The sequence below is a fragment of the Pelophylax lessonae genome, assembly GCF_965119305.1.
Source record: "Pelophylax lessonae genome assembly, chromosome: 2".
Taxonomy (NCBI): Eukaryota; Metazoa; Chordata; class Amphibia; order Anura; family Ranidae; genus Pelophylax; species Pelophylax lessonae.
This window is the reverse complement of record NC_138769.1, coordinates 562,358,144-562,382,143: the sequence shown is the minus strand read 5'-3', so window position 1 is coordinate 562,382,143 and position 24,000 is coordinate 562,358,144. Positions and strand designations below refer to the sequence as shown.

At 47.0% G+C, this 24,000-nt stretch overlaps 1 long non-coding RNA gene across 1 annotated transcript; it reads left to right on the top strand.

Moving 5' to 3' along the window:
* The first annotated feature begins 18,346 nt into the window (after positions 1 to 18,346).
* LOC309545188 lies at positions 18,347 to 23,349 on the top strand. The gene is made up of 3 exons (XR_014224878.1): positions 18,347 to 18,497; positions 19,660 to 19,682; positions 23,020 to 23,349. It is a non-coding gene; the product is annotated as an uncharacterized lncRNA (long non-coding RNA).
* The last annotated feature ends 651 nt before the right edge of the window (positions 23,350 to 24,000 follow it).

Sequence of the window (24,000 nt, the reverse complement as noted above, 5' to 3'; positions counted from 1 at the left end):
TGACTACATCCCCAGATTTACCTGACTTCCTGTCACATACCCCCCCCCCCCTCTTGTTTCAACCCTAGGGTTGGGACACAGATTTCCAGACACGCATGTGTCAAGCACTGCTGACTCTCGCTGATAAGCCTTCTATTATCCTCACGCTGACGGATGAAACTGTTTCTGTCATCTTCATTGACAGATTTCTCATAAATGTCACACAGTTTGTCTCTCATCTCATATACACATTTTTCCACTGCATTTTTGGCATCATTTCGCTTCTTCTCAAGTTTCTCTTGCATACAAGTTTGTCCTATCCGCCATGGAGGACCATGATCCATAGGCAACTCAATTGGGCTAGTCTTAATGTCTTCAACATTCTTGAGCCGCCTCTCTCTGCAATCCATAAATGTTTTCCACAAAACTTTGAGAACCTCTGCTTCACTAAGCTTTGTTCCAAGTAATATCTGTACTTTTTCTGGTGGACCCGTTTTGTCTTTATCCACGCTGACTGTTCCTACTACTGTTTCCTTTAAGGTTTGAAGGACCCCTAGAGAGTCCGCATGTATTCCCAAGAACTCTCTCAATCTGGACAGGGACTCTTGACGTCCCTCTGTGACTTGAATTGCCTCTCCATACAGCTGTACACAATCATTGACTCTTTGTTGTAAAAGGGAATGATCTTCCTTCTTGAGCTTGGCTTGTTCTAAGATGCTGTGCAGAGGATTTTTCATTTGGGACACCAGGCTGTCACCCATTTCTTCAAAGTGACCCCTGTTCCTTTTTCCAGAGACATCAATATCATTCCCCAAACATTTTATATTCAGAGGCAGATCTGAAGCATTTGCACTCATCAACTTCTTAAACTTTTCGCCCTCCTGAGCGAGTCGCAGTAAAGGCCTACTATTTGATTTGATATCCAGTTTATATTTCTTGCCAAACTCTTCACAGAAGTAGCCAACCAGAACATCATCAACTTTCCTTCCACCAACATAGGGGTCAAAGGCAACAACACAGTTGAACCCAGCGATCTGGGTGGTATCCATTATAGACCTCCTCTCTGCATCAGTGAAGAAGCATGGAACTGCAACACATTCTTTTACAGGTTTCTTCAATGCACTTTCTGCTGAACTATTTGACCGCTCAAGGTCACCTAGTTCCTTTTCTCTATCTGAATTCCACATGGAATGCGTCTCAAGATCACGATCAAACTTCTGCCACCTGTCTTTCACCAGTTCCATTTTGGAAATATTCCCTGAAAGGCACTTGAAATTCATTTGCTTCACGTTTTCACCAAAAGCCTTAGTTTTCTCCACTAGGTGGTGTTTGCTTTTTTCTCCCAGATTTATATCACTTGCTTTAGTTTTCTCCGCTTTAGTTTTCTCCACTAGGTTTTCAGCCTGAACTGAGAAATCATCACATTTCTTACACAGCTCCTTTGTTTGCTGAAGTTCTAATGATACATTTTCCAATGCTTGAAGTTTTTGAAGGAACGGTTTATTCCAAAGGGGTGATTCAAGTCACATGTCATCACATTTCTGAGGCTCACTCAGGACAGACCCCAAAACTCTGATCCTTTTAAAAACTGCATCAGGCACACTATCCCCTCTTTGGGACAGATCCTCTGTTGCCTGTAATTCCTCTTCCAGTTACTGCAACGGAATCTTCATCTCTTCCACTTGCTGTTCTAAGGCTCGCTTAGACTTTTCTAGCTCCTGAACGCTTTTCACAACATCATCCTTGGAGCTGACCAAATCTTCCATTTCTGTACACAGCTGTTGGTTAACTCTTTCTAGTTCAACCTTACACTCTAGAGCTTCCTCCAAGGAGCGAGCCAAGAACAGGGCTTTGCTCTCGTTATCACGCGCCTCCGTTTTTGCACGGTCGCGTTCTACTGCATATTTTGCAGACACAGTCTTCTCCTCACCAAGCATCTGATCAAACTTCTTTTGCTTCTTCTCCAGGTTGGACACAATCTGATTCTGGTGATCCAGATTCACACTCAGTTCATCCAATTCCTGCTGAAGTCTTGTCTTGGTCTTCTCAAGCTTGTCATAAGCAGCTGTTTTTTTCTCATAGCGTTGATTAGCAACTTCAAGGTCTTTCTGCAGTTTCTTTTTCACAACTTCAACACTCTCTATTGAACAAATGCTTTCTTCCATGCGTTTTTTCATAACCGCTATCTGAGCTTGCAATGTTGCGACTTGCTCTGATAGGTTTTTCTTTGCTTCCTCCTCCTCTTTAAATTGTTCCAGGAAGCCATTTTTCTCATCTACCATTTGTTCGAGCTTTGTGCTAAAACTCAGCCTTTGACACCTCTCTTCCTGTAAGAGTTCCTGCGTGTCTTGCAGCTGCGATTCCAAGATAAAAAAATCCTTGGCAATTTTTCTAGATTTGCTGTCTGCTTGAGAAAGCTGATTTGTAACATTGTCCAGCTCAACCTGCAGTCGGTTTGCCTTCTCTGACAGCTTAGCACACAATCGGTCACCTTCTGACACCTTGACTTGCGATTCCTGCAGCTGTGCCTCTACTTTTTTTCTCTTGTGTTCAGAATCTCCTTTTCCCTGCATAAGAGCTTTCACCTCACTGGCTAGCATCTGGGAATAACTATGTAATTCTGCCACACAGACTTCTTTCTCCTTTAACTGCTGCTGGACACGTTGGGCTTCCCCTTTCCAACTTTCACAGTCCGCACGCAATTCATCTACCACATTGCTCAAAGTAGTGAGCTCATACACAGTACTCAGTAATTTAGCCTCTCTTTCACTTGTCTTGTTGTCGCTGAGAGACAATGTTGTTTTCAGAGCGACATTCTGTTCCTGCACCCCCTGCAGGTCTATTTTTGTAGCTTCCAAACACTGAAGACTTTTTTCCAGCTGATTACGCAACTCCAACCTTTCACACATACTTTGCTTCTGCAAAGTCTGAATTTCAATTTCCTTTTCCATGAGGATGGTATCTTTCTCCATTATAGGCTTTCTAGGGTTTTTCAACTCGGAAAAAAGAAGAGCAGTGGTTTCTTCCCACTGTAACTGTACCCCCAGGGGTTGTTCCTTTTCTTCCATTTTCCGTTGTACGGCAGCCAGCTCAGCCCTGCACACATGCTCGGTTTTCTCCATTGCGATGGCCTCCATTTGCTGCTGGCGTCTCTGTTCCAGGCCTACAATGGCCTCTCGGTGAGCTGCCATGCTCTCTTGGTGAGCCTGTTGTTGAGCTGCAATGTTCTCTTGGTGAGCCTGTTGTTGAGCTGCAAAGCTCCGCTGAAAATCCGCATTTTCCTGCTGTTGAGCTGCATTTGCCTGCTGTTGGGCTGCATTCGATATAATCAGTTGTTTCAACATCTCCTCCATTTTGGGCTTACTTTCCATCTGAGAACAATGTGTCTCCATAACCGTTTCATTTACACCAGCGTTGCTAGGGACAACAACCTTTCTCTTTAGCCGATTCCGTTCAGGCATGGATGGGGCTGGTTCAAACGGTAGCATCCCCTCCATCCATAGAATCCGGTCTCTCATTTCAGCGATCCTTGCATCTTTCAGGCGCTTTGACCGCCCCATCTTCGGTCACTCCACAATAAATTTTTCACAGTCCAGCAAAACTTTTAAGACCACTGTCTCTTTAAAACTTAGTAGTTTTTTTCTCTCTCTTGCAGGATCTCCTTTCCTGTACACACAGTTTGTGCAGTCCCTTGCACCAGACACAGTTCATCAAAAATTTTTAGACCGCTGTCTCTTTAAAACACGTTTTTTTCTCTTTCAGGATCTTCTCTCCTGCACACATAGATTGTGCAATCTCGTGCACCAGACGAAGTTCATCAAACATATGCACTTCTTTGCAGGGATCTCTGCTTCTGCCCACTGCATACCTCCACCATATGTGAGGGATTAGCTCGGTGGTAGGTGTGGATGACCCCTTGGGGGGGTGCATTTACACATTAAGATAGCCGAGAAGTGGTTGCAAAAACAGTGTATGAGGTTTATTCTTGCAATTTTTCTTCACACCAGTGCAAGCATCAAAACAGCCAAAATAAAATAAAACAAAATAAATCCTTGCCACGGTGGGCGACTACCTTCACACACTGGAACCTACCTAAGAGTCTGTCTCCAACCTACTGTTGGGCAGACTTTCTTGTCCTACAGCGGACACTCAATAGTCCATTTATAATCTCTTCACACAGCACAAATGTCCATTGAACATGTCGCTTAACTCATCACAATGAGAATGTCTCTTGGCTTGTCTCTCCACATGGCAAACATTCCTTTATTTCTTTCACATAGAAATAGTTTGTTTTCTCACCTTTGAGACGTCTTCACACTTGGTTACCCTCCTTAGCACACATCACTTCAGGGGGTCTTCTCCCATGCCCACACAGCTTGTCGGGAGGCACTCAGCTGACTGTCCTCCTTCTCCCAGCCCACACGGCGACAGGAGGCAGCAATCCATAGACTTCCTCTGGACAAATTATAGAGGCCTTCATTTCCTCATTCGGAACAGCTGAAGGCCTTTCAACTTCTTTACACCTTCCTGCTGCCTTTGGCAGCCGACACCCTATAGTAATTTCCAAACCAGGTGGGAATGTGTCTCCTCTCTGTGACTACATCCCCAAATTTACCTGACTTCCTGTCACAATATAAAATGTTTGGAGGTTCTAAATAGTTTTCTAGCAAAAAAACAATATGATTTTTGCATGTAGGAGAGGGGTGCCAGAATAGGCCTGGGCTGGAAGTGATTCAATTTATTTGGACCTTTGTCATTAAAGTGGATCTTCACGGCATCTGAGCACCACAAACAAAAAACACTATTTCCTGACAGACTCCATGACAGCATATGTATCGGGTTTGGCCCCGCCTCCAAACATACCCATAGGACATCACTCCCATAAATCTTTGCACCTGTTCAGCACACGTGTTCCTTTTTTGTCCTCCTAACGGATTACCTGTATCCTATCTGAAGCTGGATCCCAGGAGATGGATGTCTCTACCATTCGGGTATTGAGTTTCCTCCAATAAGCCCCAGCTGTTGCGGGGTATGGAGCAGGGGTGAAGATTCTTCTGACGTGCACCTTGGCCAAAAAGCCCAGCTGCTGTGAGTGGCCTGCCCCCCTTAAAGAATTATGAAGTCCCGTGCCTATGAGGCATTGTCCTCGTACAAAATCAATTACCAGAAGTCGGAGGCCTTGCCGGTCTCTATGCCCCCGTCCTCGCTGCGCCCTCTCCAGAGGGATTTCCCTTTTAAGTGGAGTTCTTCCCACATCAAGTACCTGGGGGTATTTCTTCCTAACTGCCCTGACAGTGTCTTCGAATGCAACTTCCCACCTCTCCTTGCGCGTATCCGAAAAGACCTGGAGAATTGGCAGAAGGGTATGTTCTCTTGGTTTGGGCGCTGTAACATCATCAAAATGAACGTCATGCCCCGTTTGCTTTATGTACTGCAAGCCCTGCCAATTTATATTCCACAGGCCTTCCTCCGGAAGATTAACGAAGCCTTTCGTAGATTCCTTTGGCTCCGAAGTCCCCCACGATTGGCGTTGCGGGTTCTTCGCATGCCCAAGCTGAGTGGTGGCATGGCCTTTCCAGACGCAACGATGTATTACGCATCCTGTCATCTTGCCCGGGTCTTGGATTGGCATGTGCATGGCTCCCTGAAACAATGGGTGCGCATTGAACGGGGCATTGGAGACTCCCCACCGGAATCCCTATTCTGGGGCATTTCCGCATTGCCTAGATGGGCTGTGGACCACCCGACCATTGGGGCCACGCTGGGACTGGGGCGTAGGATGCTCAGGGATGGCGTCGTGGCGACTCTGCCTTCCCCTCTGTTTCCGGTGCTCGACAATCGGGACTTCACCCCGGGCCTGGCAGACCCGGGGTTCCGAAATCTGAAGACCAAGGGCCTTTATCAGGCCAGACATTTCATTTGCAGCGGACAGTGGGTCCCTAGGCGGGCTCTCTTCTCGGACAGCACCTTTTCAGCCTTGTCCTTCTGGCACAAGATACAGCTAGCTCATTTCCTGTGCTCCCTGCCACCGGCGGCCTCCTTTATGCGGCGTCTCACTCCCTTTGAGGAACTCTGTTCGTCGGATTCTCCGTTGCGCCACACGATCTCTTTGCTGTATAAGCTCCTGACGGCCCCGGAGCCCGCCTTCAGACCCCTATTCTTGACCCGTTGGGAAAAAGACTTGGGGCTCTCTCTGTCCGATCTTCAGGTGGAACGTATTTTCTTCTTTACCTACAAGACCTCTACGTGCTCCAAATATCAGGAATCCGGATACAAGCTCCTGACCCGATGGTATTTCACCCCGGCCAGGATACACAAGATGTTCCCCTCTTGCTCAGACCTTTGCTGGCGCTGTGGGGAAGAGGTGGGATCCCTTCTTCACATCTTCTGGTCATGCAGCCGCCTTCGCCTCTTCTGGGAGGAGGTGCTGCGCGTCTCGCAGAAGTTCACGGACCATCCCCTCACTCTGGATCCCGCACTCTTCCTCCTCCACCACAATAGCTTTCCGCGCTCATCTTACCGGAAGTCGATCCTGCCGCTCCTACTCACGGCCGCCAAGAGTTGCATTCCTCTTCTCTGGAAACAGTCACAGCCCCCCACAGTGGCACTGTGGTTGAGAAAAGTAGCACATATTAATGAAATGGAAGATCTGGTGGCGACTGCACGGGGGTCGAGTGAAAGGTTCCTCAAGCGATGGTACTACTGGCATGAGTTTAGCTTCTCCGATAAATACAAAGACTTGATCGCTTGACGGGTCTGCGGCGCTGGGGTTGGTCATCCCCCCCATCCTGTCTTTCCCCCTTACCCTCCCCTCTTGCACCACTTTTCACCCCTCCCCCCTACTGACTTCCCCTCCCCTCTCCTCTCTCCTCTTTCTGCTCTTCCCCCATATGGAAAACTACCCCCCCCCTGGGCATTTCTACTCTTCCTATGTTGTGATGGCTGCAGGGTGCCTGGAAGGTCAGCTTGGTTCCTCCTCTCCCTACCAGACCGGCCATTTGAGAGATGCCGGTGGAGGGGAGGCCCTGCCTGGTTGAACTACGCACCATAGCCCACTTTCCTTTTCGAACCTCCGTCTACTACTATAGCGGTCTGGGAGCACAAGGTTTCACGTGTGTCCTTATTATTTTTTTTTGCTTGTTCCCTGACCCGCTACATTTCCACTTACAGTTATTGGACATTTATCAATATGCTCTGTTGTGCTGTATTATATTGTATGCCCTTTTTCCTTTCTCAATAAACATTGAATTTATAAAAAAAAAAAAAAGAATTATGAAGTCCGGTGTGTGCTGTATGCTCATCCATCCCTGGTGACTAGCGGTTCATTGGTGGTCAGTGAGTACCCCTTGCCTGTTATATTTGTTTACTCCATGGCAGCTTAAGTTATTATTTGCAGCCGTTTTTTGTGTGTTCTTACCTTTCTCCTGATGTTCCCTAGTGGCTAGAGCTTCGGGGCCGGTCGGAGCGCACTTCCTGACCGGCCGCCGGTTTGTGGGCTACTGCGCATGTGCGGACGCCTCGGATCGAGGCTTGGTTCTCGCGCATGTGCGGTGGTGGTGCGGCGCATGCGCAGTAGGGTTTTTTTTGGCGCTGCTTGATGAGATCAGCGGGCGCCATATTTAAAAACCCTCAGATGTCAGCAGAGTGTGTAGAACACACACTCTGCTGCTGGAAGTGGGCGTTTTGCTGGCTCTGCCTGTATCTTCGGTGTTTCTGCCTGCTGCATCCGCTGCTGCTCTGCATTTGCCCATACAGTCTTCCTGGTGAGTACTTGGCCCCAGGTTTGTGGGAGTTTGTTCCCCCTCTCCTCTTTCTTCCTCTCTGATCCCGTTGTCCGGCTCATCTCTGCAGGTCAGCTCCAGATGGAAGCCTCCTCGCCCTCCGGTGGTCAGCCCGCCCTTAATAGGTATGCAGGGCTTGGGGGTTGGGGTGTGTAGAGAGGGGGGGATTAGGGCATTATTTATGTCCTGGCTCCGTTTGTCTTGCTTTGTTCCTTTGTTTTACAGCCCTCCTAGGTCGGAACGGCATTCCTCACGCAAGAGTGAGCATCGCTCAAGTCCTCATCACAGTCAGGCTCCCATTATCGTGGGAAATCATCTGCCTCAGCGGGCCCCTCGCAACGCCCAGATAGAGAGGGCTGTTGGGGTTGTGGTGCACGTGTCCCTGAAAGCAAGTCAATGTGCGACAAATGCTTCTCTCAAACTGCGGGAGAGAGGGACAATTCTGACCAACGACTGGAGGCCCTAGTCAAGAGGGTCGTCAAGGATTCCCTGGCAGACTTGGGAGTAGGTCGGGCGCAGAGCCCAGAAGTGACTCCTCCAAGCCCTCCCCTTGGAAGACAGTCTAGGGAAGATCCTGAAACCTCTTAACCTAGTCACCTGTCAACTTTCCTGTCAGAGAGTAATTCAGAGGTTGAAGATCCCTGCATGGGATTCGAGTATGCTCTCGTCCACTCCTTAGTCAGAGCGGTAAGAGAGAGACCCTGAATTGGGAAGACTCGCCAAAACAGAAAAGATTCTTTAAGCAGCTCTGCAAAGAGCGACTCAACTTCCCATTTCTGGGTGAATTAGGATATATCATTACTGAAGAATGGAATAAAGTGGAAAGGAAGAATTCCATGCTTTCCAAAATGTCTCGGTTATATCCTTTCAAGGAAGAAGATGTAAAACATCTAGAATCTCCTCCCTTGGTGGACGCCACAGTCATGAGGCTGGTCAAACATGTGACCCTCCCACTAGAAGACACAGCCTCCTTTAAAGATCCTTTGGATAGGAGGATGGATTCTGATCTTAAAAGAATCTACCTGACCGCGGGAATGGCAAGCCGGCACTGGCCTTGGCCGCATTATCCAAAGAAATGGAGTTGTGGTCTGACTCAGTGGATGAGTCCTTCCGGAGTGTTTCTGAGGAGGCTGCCAGAAGTTCCCCGATTCAGGAACTTAAGATGGCTTCGTCTTTTCTGGGGGAAGCATCTATTGACCTTATACGTCTGTTGGCCAGAGTTATGCTGTCCTCAGTAATGGCCAAGAGGGCTTTGTGGCTCCGTCCTTGGATGGCTGATCCAGCTTCCAAACAAGTCTGGTGCCGTATTCCTTTTGGGGACTCCTCCCTCTTTGGGAATAAGCTGGATGAGGGGATAACCAGGGCTACGGGCGGCAAGTCTGGGTTTCTCCCTCAGGATCGACGTCCTCTCAATCCAAGAAAAGGACAACCCAGAAGGTATGTTCCTGGCCATACCGGGGAAGCACGCACCTATAGGCCTGGCAGAGAATTTGGTCGCAATTGGAGAGCAAGACAAACCTCCTCGCGGAAACCTTCAAAGAGTGTCCCCTCCGGTGAACGTGATGCGACCAAGTCTTTTTGAGATTGGGCCCGCTCAGGCATGTCGGGTGGGGGCTCGGTTGCTACACTTCTGGCATGTCTGGGCGGCCTCAATCCGGGACTCCTGGACTGTCAGGACAGTCACGTACGGGCACAAGTGGACTTTCAGAGGAGCACCAAGACCAAGGTTTCTTCCTACCTCCCTGCCACCCTCAGGAGAGAAGCGCCAGGCACTATTTTCCTACATAGAGTCACTGGTTTCTCAAGGGGCTGTCGTCTCCGTACCAGAACCAGAGTGCGGCCAGGGAATCTACTCCCCTCTTTTCTTGGTTCACAAGAAAAACGGAACATGGAGGCCAATCATCGATCTGACCTTTCTAAATCAATTCATCAGAAAGGAAAGGTTCAAGATGGAAACTCTTCTTTCTATTCTACAGGCGGTCCAACCTGCAGACTGGATGGTGTCTATAGACTTGAAGGACGCCTACTTCCATGTCCCTGTTGCAGAAGATTTCCAGAAATACCTCCGGTTTTTCCATCAATCAATTACACCTTCAGTTCACTTGCCTCCCCTTCGGGCTCTCCACTTCTCCACGAACCTTCTTGAAAGTTTTGCTGGCTGTGGTGGCTCTATTGAGAACAAAGGGCATTGGTTTACATCATTACTTGGATGACCTGCTCCTCTTGTCCCAAGACAAATCTCAGCTGTTGGTGCACCTGGACCAAGTGGTGTCCACCCTTCAGATGTTTGGGCGGCTGCTAAATCTGGAGAAAAGTCATCTAATTCCCACCCAGTCCCTTGTCTACCTTGGGGCCTTGTTCAATACACTGACAGCGACAGTCTCCCTTCCGGAGGAGAAAATCACAGTGGTCAGGGACAGGATTCTCCGTGCCCTCTCATCAACTCACCTCCAAGCGCGTCAGTGCCTGAGGATTATCGGGACCATGGTGGCTGTAGCTCCCATGGTAAAGTGGGCCCTATGGAGAATGAGGCCATTCCAAAAAGGCTTTCTTCATCAATGGGACACCTGGCATCTGGATCAGACCATCTTCCTGACCCCGGCCATGAGAGCAAGTCTTCCATGGTGGCTGCAGTGGGAGCACCTTCTGTGCTGCCATTCTCTTATGCCAACCTTGTGGATTGTGATAACATCGGATGCCAGCAGCACAGGTTGGGGGGCCCATTGCCACTCAGAAGTGGCTCAGGGCAAATGAAACTTCCCCTCCCAGGGGATAGTGTCCAACATTCTGGAGCTACGGGCGGCCCTTCAAGCTTTGAAAGCGTTCCCTCACTTGACAAAGGGTCTTCCAGTGATGCTAAGACTGGACAACACCTCGGCAGTTGCATACATAAGGAAACAAGGAGGGACACGCAGTTTGTCCTTACTGCGAGAGGTGGAGCCAATTATGGTCTGGGCTCAAAAGAACTTGTCCGACCTGTCGGCAGTATACGTTCCGGGAATCCAAAATGTTCAAGCCGACTTTCTATCTCGTGTGCAGGTGGACAACGAGTGGTCTCTCCACGAAGAGGTCTTCGAGTGGATCCTGAGCCTGGGGCTCTCCCCAGAGGTCGACCTTTTTGCCTCTCCTCGCAACCGCAATTTGAGGAAATACTATGCGAGATTCAGGGATCCTCAAGCTCTAGGAGTAGACGCCCTCACGGATCGTTGGAGGTTCAACAGGGCATATGCCTTTCCTCCAGTTCCCATAATCCTACAGTTTCTACGGAGACTCAGGTCGGAAGCAGTGGAAGTAGTGGTGGTGATTCCATTCTGGCCAACAGGCCCTGGTTCCCTCTTCTAACACTCCTCAGCGTTCAGGAGCCGATTCCGCTGCCTCTCAGGCAAGATCTACTATCTCAAGGCACCATATTGCATCCTTGTCCAGCCCGGCTGCATCTGAAGGTTTGGCAGTTGAGAGGGGAAGGCTACAGGCCTTAGGGTGCCCTGAAGAGGCCTTCTCTACACTTTTGAGTGCCAGACGGAGTTCAACCAATAAAGTGTATGAGAGAATTTGGTCAAGATTTTCCTCGCATCTGGCCACTAGGTCCAACCCTCATTCATCCATCAGGATCCAGGATGTTTTAAGCTTTCTGCAGTCTGGTCTAGACCTTCCTCTATCAGTGAGTCCTCTGAGAGTCCAGGTTTCGGCTATTTCAGCCTTTACTGGCATTTCTTGGGCTACCAATACTCTACTCCGACAATTTTTCAAAAGGGCAATGAGACTCAGGCCCCAGAAGAAGCCATGGTTTGCTAAGTGGGATCTCCCCTTAGTTCTGGACTTTCTATCACAACGTATCCGTGACACAGTTGAAACTCTTACCATCAAGGAGTTGACATTAGTGACTGTTTTCCTGGTAGCCATTACATCGGCAAAGAGAGTCTCTGAAATCGGAGCCTTAGAGGCACAGGAGCCCTTCCTAACCTTTTTTCCAGATAGGGTAGTCTTGATCCCTATGCTGAAGGCTAGACCGAAGGTTACTTCAGTTTTTCACGAAAATGCGGAGATAGTCCTGCCTACCTTCAGGCAAGAAGAAGGTCCTTCTGTCCATCCGCTGGACGTTGGAAATTGCCTCAAGCAGTATCTGGAAGCTACGGTCTCCTTTCGACAGTCAGATCATTTGTTTGTCACTTTCAGCGGAAAGAACAAGGGTCTTCGGGCTTCTTCAAGGTCCATCTCTTCTTGGATCATCCAAGCTATCCAATGGGCTTACAGGGCTAAGGGCTTGACCCCTCCAGTGGCGGTTACGGCTCACTCAACTCGGAGTGTCTCTACGTCCTGGGCAGTATCCAGACATGTCGCGCCTGAAGTGATTTGTAGAGCAGCATCCTGGTCCTCTATAAATACATTTTTGTCTCACTATTGTGTTGAGCCGGCGGCTCTTTCTTCTGTTAACTTTGGTTTACAAGTCCTGTCTGTTTGACAGAGTAAATTAAACTTTTTGTTCAGCACCTGCCCACCCTATTGTGTACGGAGAGTTATTTCCCAATACGTATGCTGCCATGGAGTCTGTCTGGAAAACTGAAAATTTATATCAAATACTTACCGTAAATTTCCTTTCCTGATGGACTCCATGGCAGTAGGAGTTCCCTCCCGGATTCTGAGGAGAATAGTTATAGAACACGTGTGCTGAACAGGTGCAAAGATTTATGGGAGTGATGTGCTATGGGTAGGTTTGGAGGAGGGGCCAAACCCGATACGTATGCTGCCATGGAGTCCATCAGGAAAGGAAAATTACGGTAAGTATTTGATATAAATTTTCCGTTTTCATTCATTTTTAATATTTAAAGGAAACTCCCCCATCCATCCAAGTCTCCATGTTTTATTTTTGTTGAGAAATCACTGTGAAAAACACTCCCCGGCATTTCTGGCTGTGGCCATCTTGAGCAAGGGCAGATGATTCATGTAGCATTTACTTCCTGGAATCCAACTGCCCTTAGCTCAAGCATACATGCAGGAGAGTGTGCTTAGCTGTGAAAACCCCTCCTCCCCTCCTGAAGACTCCTGGGATGTATGACATCATTTGCCTAGGCAAGAAACCAGAAAGTAACTAAAAAAAATTGAAAAAAGGTTTAAAATATGTAAATATGATCTACACTCACCAGCCATTCTATTAGATACTAGATGCTAGTACCGGGTTAGACCCCTTTTGCCTTCCGAGCTGCCTTAATTCTTTGTGGCAGAGATTCAACAAGGTGTTGAAAACATTCCTCAGAGATCTTGGTCCATATTGACATGATAGCATTACGCAATTGCTGCACATTTGTGATACGAATCTCCCATTCCACCACATCCCAAAGGTGCTCTATTGAATAGAGATCTGGTGACTGTGGAGGCCATTGGAATACAGTGAACTCATGGTCATGTGTCTCTGCACTGTGTTCAAAGTGCACTCCTGATCTCTGCACTGTAAACGTAGCACACTCCTGATCTCTGCAATGTGTACGTAGCGCATTCCTGATCTCTGCACTGTGTACATAGCTCATTCCTGATCTCTGCACTGTGTACATAGCACACTCCTGATCTCCACACTGTGTACATAGCACATTCCTGATCTCTGCACTGTGTACATAGCGCATTCCTGATCTCCGCACTGTGTACATAGCGCATTCCTGATCTCTGCACTGTGTATATAGTGCACTCCTGATCTCTGCACTGTGTACATAGTGCACTCCAGATCTCTGCACTTTGTACATAGCGCATTCCTGATCTCTGCACTGTGTACATAGTGCACTCCAGATCTCTGCACTGTGTACATAGTGCACTCCAGATCTCTGCATTGTGTACATAGCACACTCCTGATCTCTGCACTGTGTACATAGCGCACTTCTGATCTCTGCACTGTGTACATAGCGCATTCCTGATCTCTGCACTGCGTACATAGCACATTCCTGATCTCTGCACTGTGTACGTAGTGCACTCCTGATCTCTGCACTGTGTTCGTAGTGCACTCCTGATCTCTGCACTGTGTACATAGTGCACTCCAGATCTCTGCACTGTGTACATCGCACACTCCTGATCTCTGCACTGTGTACATAGCGCACTTCTGATCTCTGCACTGTGTACGTAGTGCACTCCTGACCTCTGCAATGTGTACGTAGTGCACTCCTGATCTCTGCACTGTGTACATAGTGCATTCCTGATCTCTGCACTGTGTACATAGCGCATTCCTGATCTCTGCACTGTGTACGTAGTGCACTCCTGATCTCTGCACTGTGTACATAGTGCACTCCAGATCTCTGCACTGTGTACATAGCGCATTCCTGATCTCTGCACTGTGTACATAGTGCACTCCAGATCTCTGCACTGTGTACATAGCGCATTACTGATCTCTGCACTGTGTACATAGTGCACTCCAGATCTCTGCACTGTTTACATAGCACACTCCAGATCACTGCACTGTGTACATAGCACACTCCTGATCTCTGCACTGTGTACATAGCGCACTCCTGATCTCTGCACTGTGTACGTAGTGCACTCCTGACCTCTGCAATGTGTATGTATTGCACTCCTGATCTCTGCACTGTGTACATAGCGCACTCCTGATCTCTGCACTGTGTACATAGCGCATTCCTGATCTCTGCACTGTGTACATAGCGCATCCCTGATCTCTGCACTGTGTACATAGTTCACTCCTGATGTCTGCACTGTGTTCATAGTGCACTCCTGATCTCTGCACTGTGTTCATAGTGCACTCCTGATCTCTGCACTGTGTACATAGCGCATTCCTGATCTCTGCACTGTGTACGTAGCACACTCCTTATCTCTGCACTGTGTACATAGCGCATTCCTGATCTCTGCACTATGTATGTAGCGCACTCCTTATCTCTGCACTGCGGACATAGCGCACTCCTGATCTCTGCAGTGTGTACATAGCGCATTCCTGATTTCTGCACTGTGTATGTAGTGCACTCTTGATCTCTGCACTGTGTACGTAGCACACTCCTGATCTCTGCACTGTGTACGTAGTGCACCCCTGATCTCTGCACTGTGTACATAGCGCATTCCTGATCTCTGCACTGTGTACGTAGCACACTCCTTATCTCTGCACTGTGTACATAGCGCATTCCTGATCTCTGCACTGTGTATGTAGCACACTCCTTATCTCTGCACTGCGGACATAGCGCACTCCTGATCTCTGCAGTGTGTACGTAGTGCACTCCTGATCTCTGCACTGTGTACGTAGTGCACTCCTGATTTCTGCACTGTGTACGTAGCACACTCCTGATCTCTACACTGTGTACATAGGGCACTCCTGATCTCTGCACTGTGTACGTAGTGCACCCCTGATCTCTGCACTGTGTACATAGCGCATTCCTGATCTCTGCACTGTGTACGTAGCGCACTCCTTATCTCTGCACATAGCGCACCACTGAACTCTGCACATAGTGTACCCCTGATCTCGCTACATAGTGCACCCCTGAACACCTTCTTTGGTAAGAATAAAATAGAAAATATGAGTTTGCGCACCCCTGAATTCTGTACAAAGCGCTCCGCTGAACTCTGCACTCTGTACATAGCGTGCCCCTTAACTCTGTACCTAGCGCACCCCTGAACTCTGCACTCTGTACATAGTGCTCCCCTGAACTATGTACATAGTGCACCCCTGAACTCTGCACATAGCGCACCACTGAACTCTGCACATAGTGTACCCCTGACCTCTATACATAGTGCACCCCTGAACACCTTCTTTGGTAAGAATAAAATAGAAAATATGAGTTTGTGCACCCCTGAATTCTGTACATAGCGCTACCCTGAACTCTGCACTCTGTACATAGTGCTCCCCTGACCTCGGTACATAGTGCACCCCTGAACACCTTCTTTGGTAAGAATAAAATAGAAAATATGAGTTTGCGCACCCCTGAATTCTGTACATAGCGCATTCCTGATCTCTGCACTGTGTACGTAGCGCACTCCTTATCGCTGCACATAGCGCACCACTGAACTCTGCACATAGTGTACCCCTGATCTCTCTACATAGTGCACCCCTGAACACCTTCTTTGGTAAGAATAAAATAGAAAATATGAGTTTGTGTACCCCTGAATTCTGTACAAAGCGCTCCCCTGAACTCCGCACTCTGTACATAGCGTGCCCCTTAACTCTGTACATAGTGCACCCCTGAACTCTGCACATAGCACACCACTGAACTCTGCACATAGCGCACCACTGAACTCTGCACATAGTGTACCCCTGACCTCTGTACATAGTGCACCCCTGAACACCTTCTTTGGTAAGAATAAAATAGAAAATATGAGTTTGCGCACCCCTGAATTCTGTACATAGCGCAACCCTGAACTCTGCACTCTGTACATAGTGCTCCCCTGATCTCTGTACATAGTGCACCCCTGAACACCTTCTTTAGTAAGAATAAAATAGAAAATATGAGTTTGCGCACCCCTGAATTCTGTACATAGCGCAACCCTGAACTCTGCACATAGTGCTCCCCTGATCTCTGTACATAGTGCACCCCTGAACACCTTCTTTGGTAAGAATAAAATAGAAAATATGAGTTTGCGCACCCCTGAATTCTGTACATAGTGCTCCCCGGAAGCTCTGTACATAGCGCACCCCTGAATTCTGAACATAGCGCACCCCTGAACTCTACACTGTGTACATAGTGCTCCCCTGAACTCTGCACATAGCGCTCCCCTGAACTCTGTACATACAGCACCCCTGAACTCTGCATTCTGTACATAGCGCTGCCCTGAACTCCGTACATAGCGCACCCCTGAACTCTGCACATAGCGCACCCCTGAACTCTACACTCTGTACATAGCGCACCCCTGAACTCTGCACACAGTGCTCCCCTGAACTCTGTACATCACGGATCCCTGAACTCTGCATTCTGTACATAGCGCTCCCCTGAACTCTGTACATAGCGCACCCCTGAACTCTGCACTCTGTACATAGCGCACCCCTGAACTCTGCACATAGCGCTGCCCTGAACTCTGTACATAGCGCACCCCTGAACTCTGTATATAGCGCACCCCTGAACTCTGCACATAGTGCTCCCCTGAACTCTGTACATCACGGATCCCTGAACTCTGCATTCTGTACATAGCACTCCCCTGAACTCTGTACATAGCGCACCCCTGAACTCCGTACATAGTGCACCCCTGAACTCTGCACTTTGTACATAGTGCTTCCCTGAACTCTGCACATAGCGCTCCCCTGAACTCTGTACATAGCGCTCCCCTGAACTCTGTACATAGCACACCCCTGAACTCTGTACATAGCGCACCCCTGAACTCTGCACATAGTGCTCCCCTGAACTCTGTACATAGCGCACCCCTGAACTCCGTACATAGCGCACCCCTGAACTCTGCACTTTGTACATAGCGCTCCCCTGAACTCTGTACATAGCGCTCCCCTGAACTCTGTACATAGCGCTCCCCTGAACTCTGTACATAGCGCACCCCTAAACTCTGCACATAGAGTTCCCCTGAACTCTGTACATAGCGCACCCCTGAACTCTGTACATAGCGCACCCCTGAACTCTGCACATAGTGCTCCCCTGAACTCTGTACATCCAGGATCCCTGAACTCTGCATTCTGTACATAGCGCTCCCCTGAACTCTGTACATAGCGCACCCCTGAACTCCGTACATAGCGCACCCCTAAACTCTGCACTTTGTACATAGCGCACCCCTGAACTCTGCACTTTGTACATAGCGCTCCCCTGAACTCTGTACATAGCGCTCCCCTGAACTCTGTACATAGCGCTCCCCTGAACTCTGTACATAGCGCACCCCTAAACTCTGCACATAGAGTTCCCCTGAACTCTGTACATAGCGCACCCCTGAACTCTGTACATAGCGCACCCCTGAACTCTGCACATAGTGCTCCCCTGAACTCTGTACATCCAGGATCCCTGAACTCTGCATTCTGTACATAGCGCTCCCCTGAACTCTGTACATAGCGCACCCCTGAACTCCGTACATAGCGCACCCCTAAACTCTGCACTTTGTACATAGCGCACCCCTGAACTCTGCCCTTTGTACATAGCGCTCCCCTGAACTCTGCACTGTGTACATAGGTAGTTATATCCCAAAAGATTCTAAGATTTTTTTTTTTTAATCTAATGGACGAAATGTGAGAAATAAGGTATAAATCATACAATCATTCCATAAACACATACATACACTGCATATATAATTTGAGGAAAATATGCTTATAATAGTTTCCCGTTTGCCAATAATAAAAAAAAAAATATGTCCCTGGATTCCATTTTAAAAATCAAGTCACCTTAATGTACATTATACTTCCCACTGAAGAAAACAAACCCTAGTACAATAAATAGAATGCCTGCTAGAAATAGACAATTGCATTAAACGGGATTTCACCTCCTCTGTGTCTTATACTGTATAGAGATTTGCACATTTAGATACTACCCGCATAAAGCGGCCATATTGGCGTTCCCTGTGGAGGAAACTACAACTCCCAACTACCCTTTCGGTGGCAGCAGAACAGACCGGACGTGACGTTTTCGCTGAGACGTATAAATAGGGCGGTCCGCGTCTATGACGTTCTCTTGTCATTGGTGCCATCTTAGGAAGGTAAGAGATGGCGGAACGGAGCTAGAGTGCGGCCTGGAGACAATCCGTGTTCATCCTGTGTTATATCCGAACATCCGTACTTATCACTAACCCCAGTGTGTTTTCTCTTTACAGGCTTCTCTTCTCAAGATGAGAGCCAAGGTAAGGCGAGGTGTTTGGGGCGGGCTGCGGCCATCTTCCTTGTATGTCGCAGAGGGTGGTGGTGGGTTAGAGGGCGCTTTGTCTGGGAACATGCTGAATGTTGGCTTTATTTGTCTGGTGACCTATGCTGGGAACATGCTGTATGGTGGCTTTAATTGTGGAAAGATATACATGTGTTTGTTGGGGGCTGGCTGTGTCTGCTGGGGCTCGTGTCCTTCCTGTACAAGTCATGGGGGGGCCGCTTTAAGGGGCTGAAATGAGACTGAATCCAAAGCGGAGTGTCCTGTATTGGGCTCCATAATGACTCATGTGGCCTACACATGGTCCATTCACAGCCATGGGCGATCATCATGCTCTGTATGTGATCTGGCCCCTGTAATTTCTCATCCATCCATTTTCCTGCACAGCAGTATATTAGGAGTGGAATGCTTCCTCATTGATTATAATGCAGCATTGGCCTACTTTATTCTCACAGCTTAGTGTGACTGCAAACAATAGGACAGCAGGCAGATTACCCAGGACTGGTGTGCATGAGGCCCTGTAGTACTCCCTGGGTGTATAGTTGTAGTGGTTAGGCCCCATTTAAATCTGTGCATTAAATGCTTGCTCCATCTTTGGACTTTTATTAAAATGCATGCTAGCGTTCAGTGGCAGCAGCCTTAAGCTATACATTATACAGTTTTCTTTTCCCTTCATGCTAATCCCTTTTTATTATTCCTTTGCAAGAGAAATATTTCCCTTAAATCCTTTGGGACTTTCACAGCACTGCAATACAGGTGCAGTGTTCTGAAGTGCTGCATCAAACGGCTCCAAAAAAATTCAGCTTCCCATTGAAATGGATATTGTGGCAAAATTGCTAGGAAAAAAAGCACCGTTTGAGTCACATGTGCAGACAACTCTGATACGCACAGCAAAATTGCATGGTTTTTAACCACTATCTTTGCTACCGAGCTGTGTGAAAGTATCTCAAGACTTACCTTCAGCTATGTAGTGCAAGGCCCTGCCTGATTGCGTGCACCCTGCAAGGTTTGGCCTCATGTTTGGTTTTGGTACTATATTGTATGGCCAACCTTAGATGAGCTTTGTGGATGTCCTACTCCTATCTTATTTCACATGCTAGGTAATGGATGTGTAACAGTTTTTTCTTTTTTTTTTTTTCTAGTGGAGGAAGAAGCGTATGCGCAGGTATGTATACTATACTTATGTATGTTTGCTAAATGTCCCCATTTTTATAGTGGCTCTACACAGCATCTGAGCACCACAAACTCAATTTATATTACTTTTAATATTTAAAGGAACCTTGCTCATCCATTTGCTGAGAATTCAGTTTGAAAAACACCCCCCTTGCGTTTGTCAGTGGCCATCTTGAGTAAGGGAAGATGATTTGGGTAGCATTTGCTTCCTGGAATCCATCTGCCCTTAAATCAGGCATGAAGGTGTGCTTGGCTGAGAAACCCCTTCTGAAAAATCCTGGTGACATAATTTGACCAGGCAAGGAAACTGGAAGTAATTGAAGAAATGTTAAATTTAAAGCAAGTAAACTGACATATTTCCTGACTAATGCTAGCAGCAGAAGGTTAAATGATTAATGTTGGTTGAAGCTACTTTAAATACTGCAGTTATGTGAATGATGGTCTGTTAGGTGTTTAGTGTAAAGTAACCCATAGCTACAATCCAGCTTTTGTTGAATATAAACTTTGGGATACATTCTTCCATATACCACAACAGTGTATAAATATGCTGCTTAAATTCACCTGGCCTTCCTTCCGGGTTCACAATGGCAGCATCCAATACCCATGCACTGGTGATGTCACCAGCTGCTACTTTTTGTCTTTAAAATGGTGCACGTTTTGGAGATTTAAGTCTGAGTACACGCCAGTAGCTTTTATTTAACCCAGCAGGGTTGCACAAAAAAACTGCTCAGGAGGAGCTGCTGTATTAGCTGATGTACAGCAATCTCCCCTGTTGAGCTGTTGAGTTCTGTCAGACAAACTCCAGTACGCATGGGACGAATGCTGACCGGCTGCCTGACATTTGGCCTGTGTATTAGACTTTACCTACAGGTATGCCTTTTTTTTATAGGTTTACCTGTTGGTAAAAAACTCAGTTCCAATCACAAATGACTCAGTGGTATGATGCCTAATATTTCAGGGAATGTTGCTTCACCCCAAGCAGCATGTAGACCATGAGGTGCCACCAAAATACCTCTTGGTGCAATGTCTTGTCACTTCAACAAAACCAAACATTTCAAGCAATGGGTGTCCTGGGGGCTAGGAAGATCAAGGGGAAATATTTAAAGGGCCAGAAGCGTTTGGAGAATTGGGGGAAATATTCTCAGGGTTCTCTTCCTCAAAGCCCATGAGGTCGGTCTTTGGTCTTGGAGCAGACTGGACTAGTCTAAAAGTCCATAGGATGCCTTCCTCTGGTAAATGAGTCACTTTCTGGTGCATGATCAAGCTTCCTTATTACCCGCTAGATGCCCTGAATGTCCAACGATAGTTAATTTAGCACCCCAAAGTGGGTGATGGCTGTCGGTGCAAAGTCTTGAGTTTTGGTTCCAGGGCTTTCCATGGGTCCTATGCAAAGCAATTTCTTTATGGATAAATACAAAACGGACAGTGCCTGGATCTGCTCAGTTTTCTGGCTTAATTTGCTGGGAAGAGTCTCAAGCGTCAAATGCAACCATTTTTGTTTAACCGTGCTTGCACCAGTTAAACTTGCATATGGAGAGCAGTTTAGGTTGTGGCCTGTTTTAGAAATGGCTGGTAAGGCCCTTTCCACATTTGGGCATTAAGGAATCGTGGGCAGAATTTACACAATTCTGGCCATGATTTTAGATCGCAGCAGGACATGCTTTGAGGAAGAATGGCACCCTAAATACAGTGCAGTTTTTCTAGGCGACTGTGTAAAATTGCACCTGACTCGGTGTCTAAATTTGGTTCTTGCTTAGTGTGACACATGTGCTTATGGCAGCCTATTCATGTGAATGAGCTGTCCTTTGTGACACATAGAAATGTGTTGTGCTTTTAAAAAAAAAAAATCACTAGTGGGGACCAGCGCTTCTGCATTGTGACTGAGGTCGCAGGCAGGTGTAAATGGTCCTGCATCCATTACATGTCAAGTTTTTTACTTTAGTTTGCATAGTGTTTTATCAAGTGTTGCCAAGATGTAGATTAGGAACCTTCTCCAATGTGCTTTTCCCTGTTGCAATAGCATCCTGGACTTGTGCTCACTATAGGCTTTGCCTTACCAAAATAAACTGTGACCTGATAAGTAAAATATGTGCTGTATAGTCAATGTAATTAGAAAATTGCATGTATATAGATGTCTGTGTCCAGAGCATGCATGGTTTATTATCTTTAAGCCTTATGCACACATGAGCTTGATGTCTAGCCATAAAGTGTGTGGTTTGCCTTGTAATTTGTGCTGAGAATCATTTCTAATATCTGACTTGTAGAAATCTGCTTGGTTAGAACATGAAAGCAACAATTGTAGACAGGTTCTTTCCTGTATAGGAAATCTTGATGGGGACAGAACTACAGGCTGTTAAATTAACCCGACCTTTGCCCATATAGAAACGGACTACCTTAACCACACTCACTGTTCCTTTTGGCTGTCAGGAAGCATGAGAAGTGTCTTGTGTAATCTAAGCCTTCAGTTATACTGACAGTTCATAGTTCTGCACTGGGTATGGCATGCAGCTTTACTTAAATAGCTGGGGCTCCAGTATCTGCTCAACCTGGACTAGTGGGATAGGGACCTTAACAATTTATGTAAATTGCTCATTGTATTAGAGCTCTGAAGTTGATGTACAACCTTAGTTTTGTATATAGTACAGGGATTGGAACCATTTCAGGTTTTTATTGCTGTCTGTGCTGGCCTGGTTATGATCACAAAGTAAGGCCTCATTCAGATTGCCAACATGCTAAGGTGTGCTGTCAGTCGTTGGTTGCGGGGGGGGGGGGGCGCGCATGCATTTCAAACACTAGTGTCTGTTTTACATGGGGTTCCTAATTGCTGCATTGAGTTGTGATCAGCACAATAATTTTCCTTTGTGCTCCACTGGTGGCTGCTTTAGTATGGGGGAACCCCCACCAGTCACCGCACTGTATGAACAATCCTTTAAAAGATAATCTAACATTTTGGGTTGTCACCCAGAACAGGAAATTTCCCAGTGGGGACAGGAGGGATTCCCTGACATTGAAGTGATTTTTCTTTGGTAAAGGAAGTAATGGTAAAATCTCCCCAGTGGTACAGATGTGGAAAAATTGACACGGGTTATATAGACTTGAGTATTGGCTAGCATGCCTAGATGGAGACAGCAGGACCTACGTAGACCTTTGCGTTGTGTTGCAGCCATTATTAAACTAACACCACATGCTTAACAAACTCATGCGATGCAGCACATGTTCAGTTTACAGGCTGTAAAGCCATCTGAGTAGGTATTTGTGCAACTTTCAAGCAGTTTACTAAAATTGTATTCTAGTTTGGTTTTGACAATTTGATTTTTTTTTTTTTTTAGACTGAAGCGTAAAAGGAGAAAGATGAGGCAGAGGTCTAAGTAAACTTCTCCTCCACTGCTGCATCTGAGACCTGCCAGCTGAAGACAGCGCTCCCATGTGGATCCATTCTGTGTACAACAACCTGGCTAGAAGAGCTGACAGATGACAAGTCTGGGAATACTCGATATTCACTTGTGCATGTGTGCTTCTGGAAGTCCCCTGTGTTACGTCTTAACCTAGCATCAAGGACTGACATGCTAATTCCCTCTGGGAGTTTGGACTTGATTGTCTTCTGGTCTCATGCAGCAGATGTAATAAACATGTTTTGTTAACCAAGTTCAACTGGTTTGTATCCTTCTTTACACTGGGTTTATCCACTTCTTTCAAAGATGGGGGGGGGGGGGGAGTGCAGGTGGCTAAGTCAACTGCCCACAAGCACTGCCAATATTATAGGCCCAATGTAGTGGTTAACTGTAATGGTATTGTACAAATTCCTATTTACCTGGCCTTTGAGGCTTTAGCTTGACCTGCATGTAATGGAGCAAAAAAGCTAACCGTGCATGAAACTGGTATACTTGACGGATTTCCTAAACCAACTTTTAGGTATGTCCCATCAGAAGAATATATTTTCTGTGAAATACTAAAATCATTGATGCAACGTTCACTAACCCTAAAGTCTAGTTCAACGATCAACTATTCTGTCGTAAATGGTCTTATTGAAAGGTATGCAAAAAACAAGTAACCTGTACTAAATCCTGAAAGCAGGAATGCTAGTGTGGACAAGGCCTTACTAATATGAAACTTGTGGTAACAATTGACAATTTGGTCCTTAACCACTTCAATACCAGGAACTTTCACCTCCCCCCCTTCCTGCCCAGGCAAATTTATAGCTCAGGCCAATTTATAGCTTTTAGTGCTGTTGCATTTTTGAATGCCAATTGCGTGGTCTTGCAACACTGTACCTAAACCAAATTTGTCTGTCTTTTGGTGGTACTTGATCA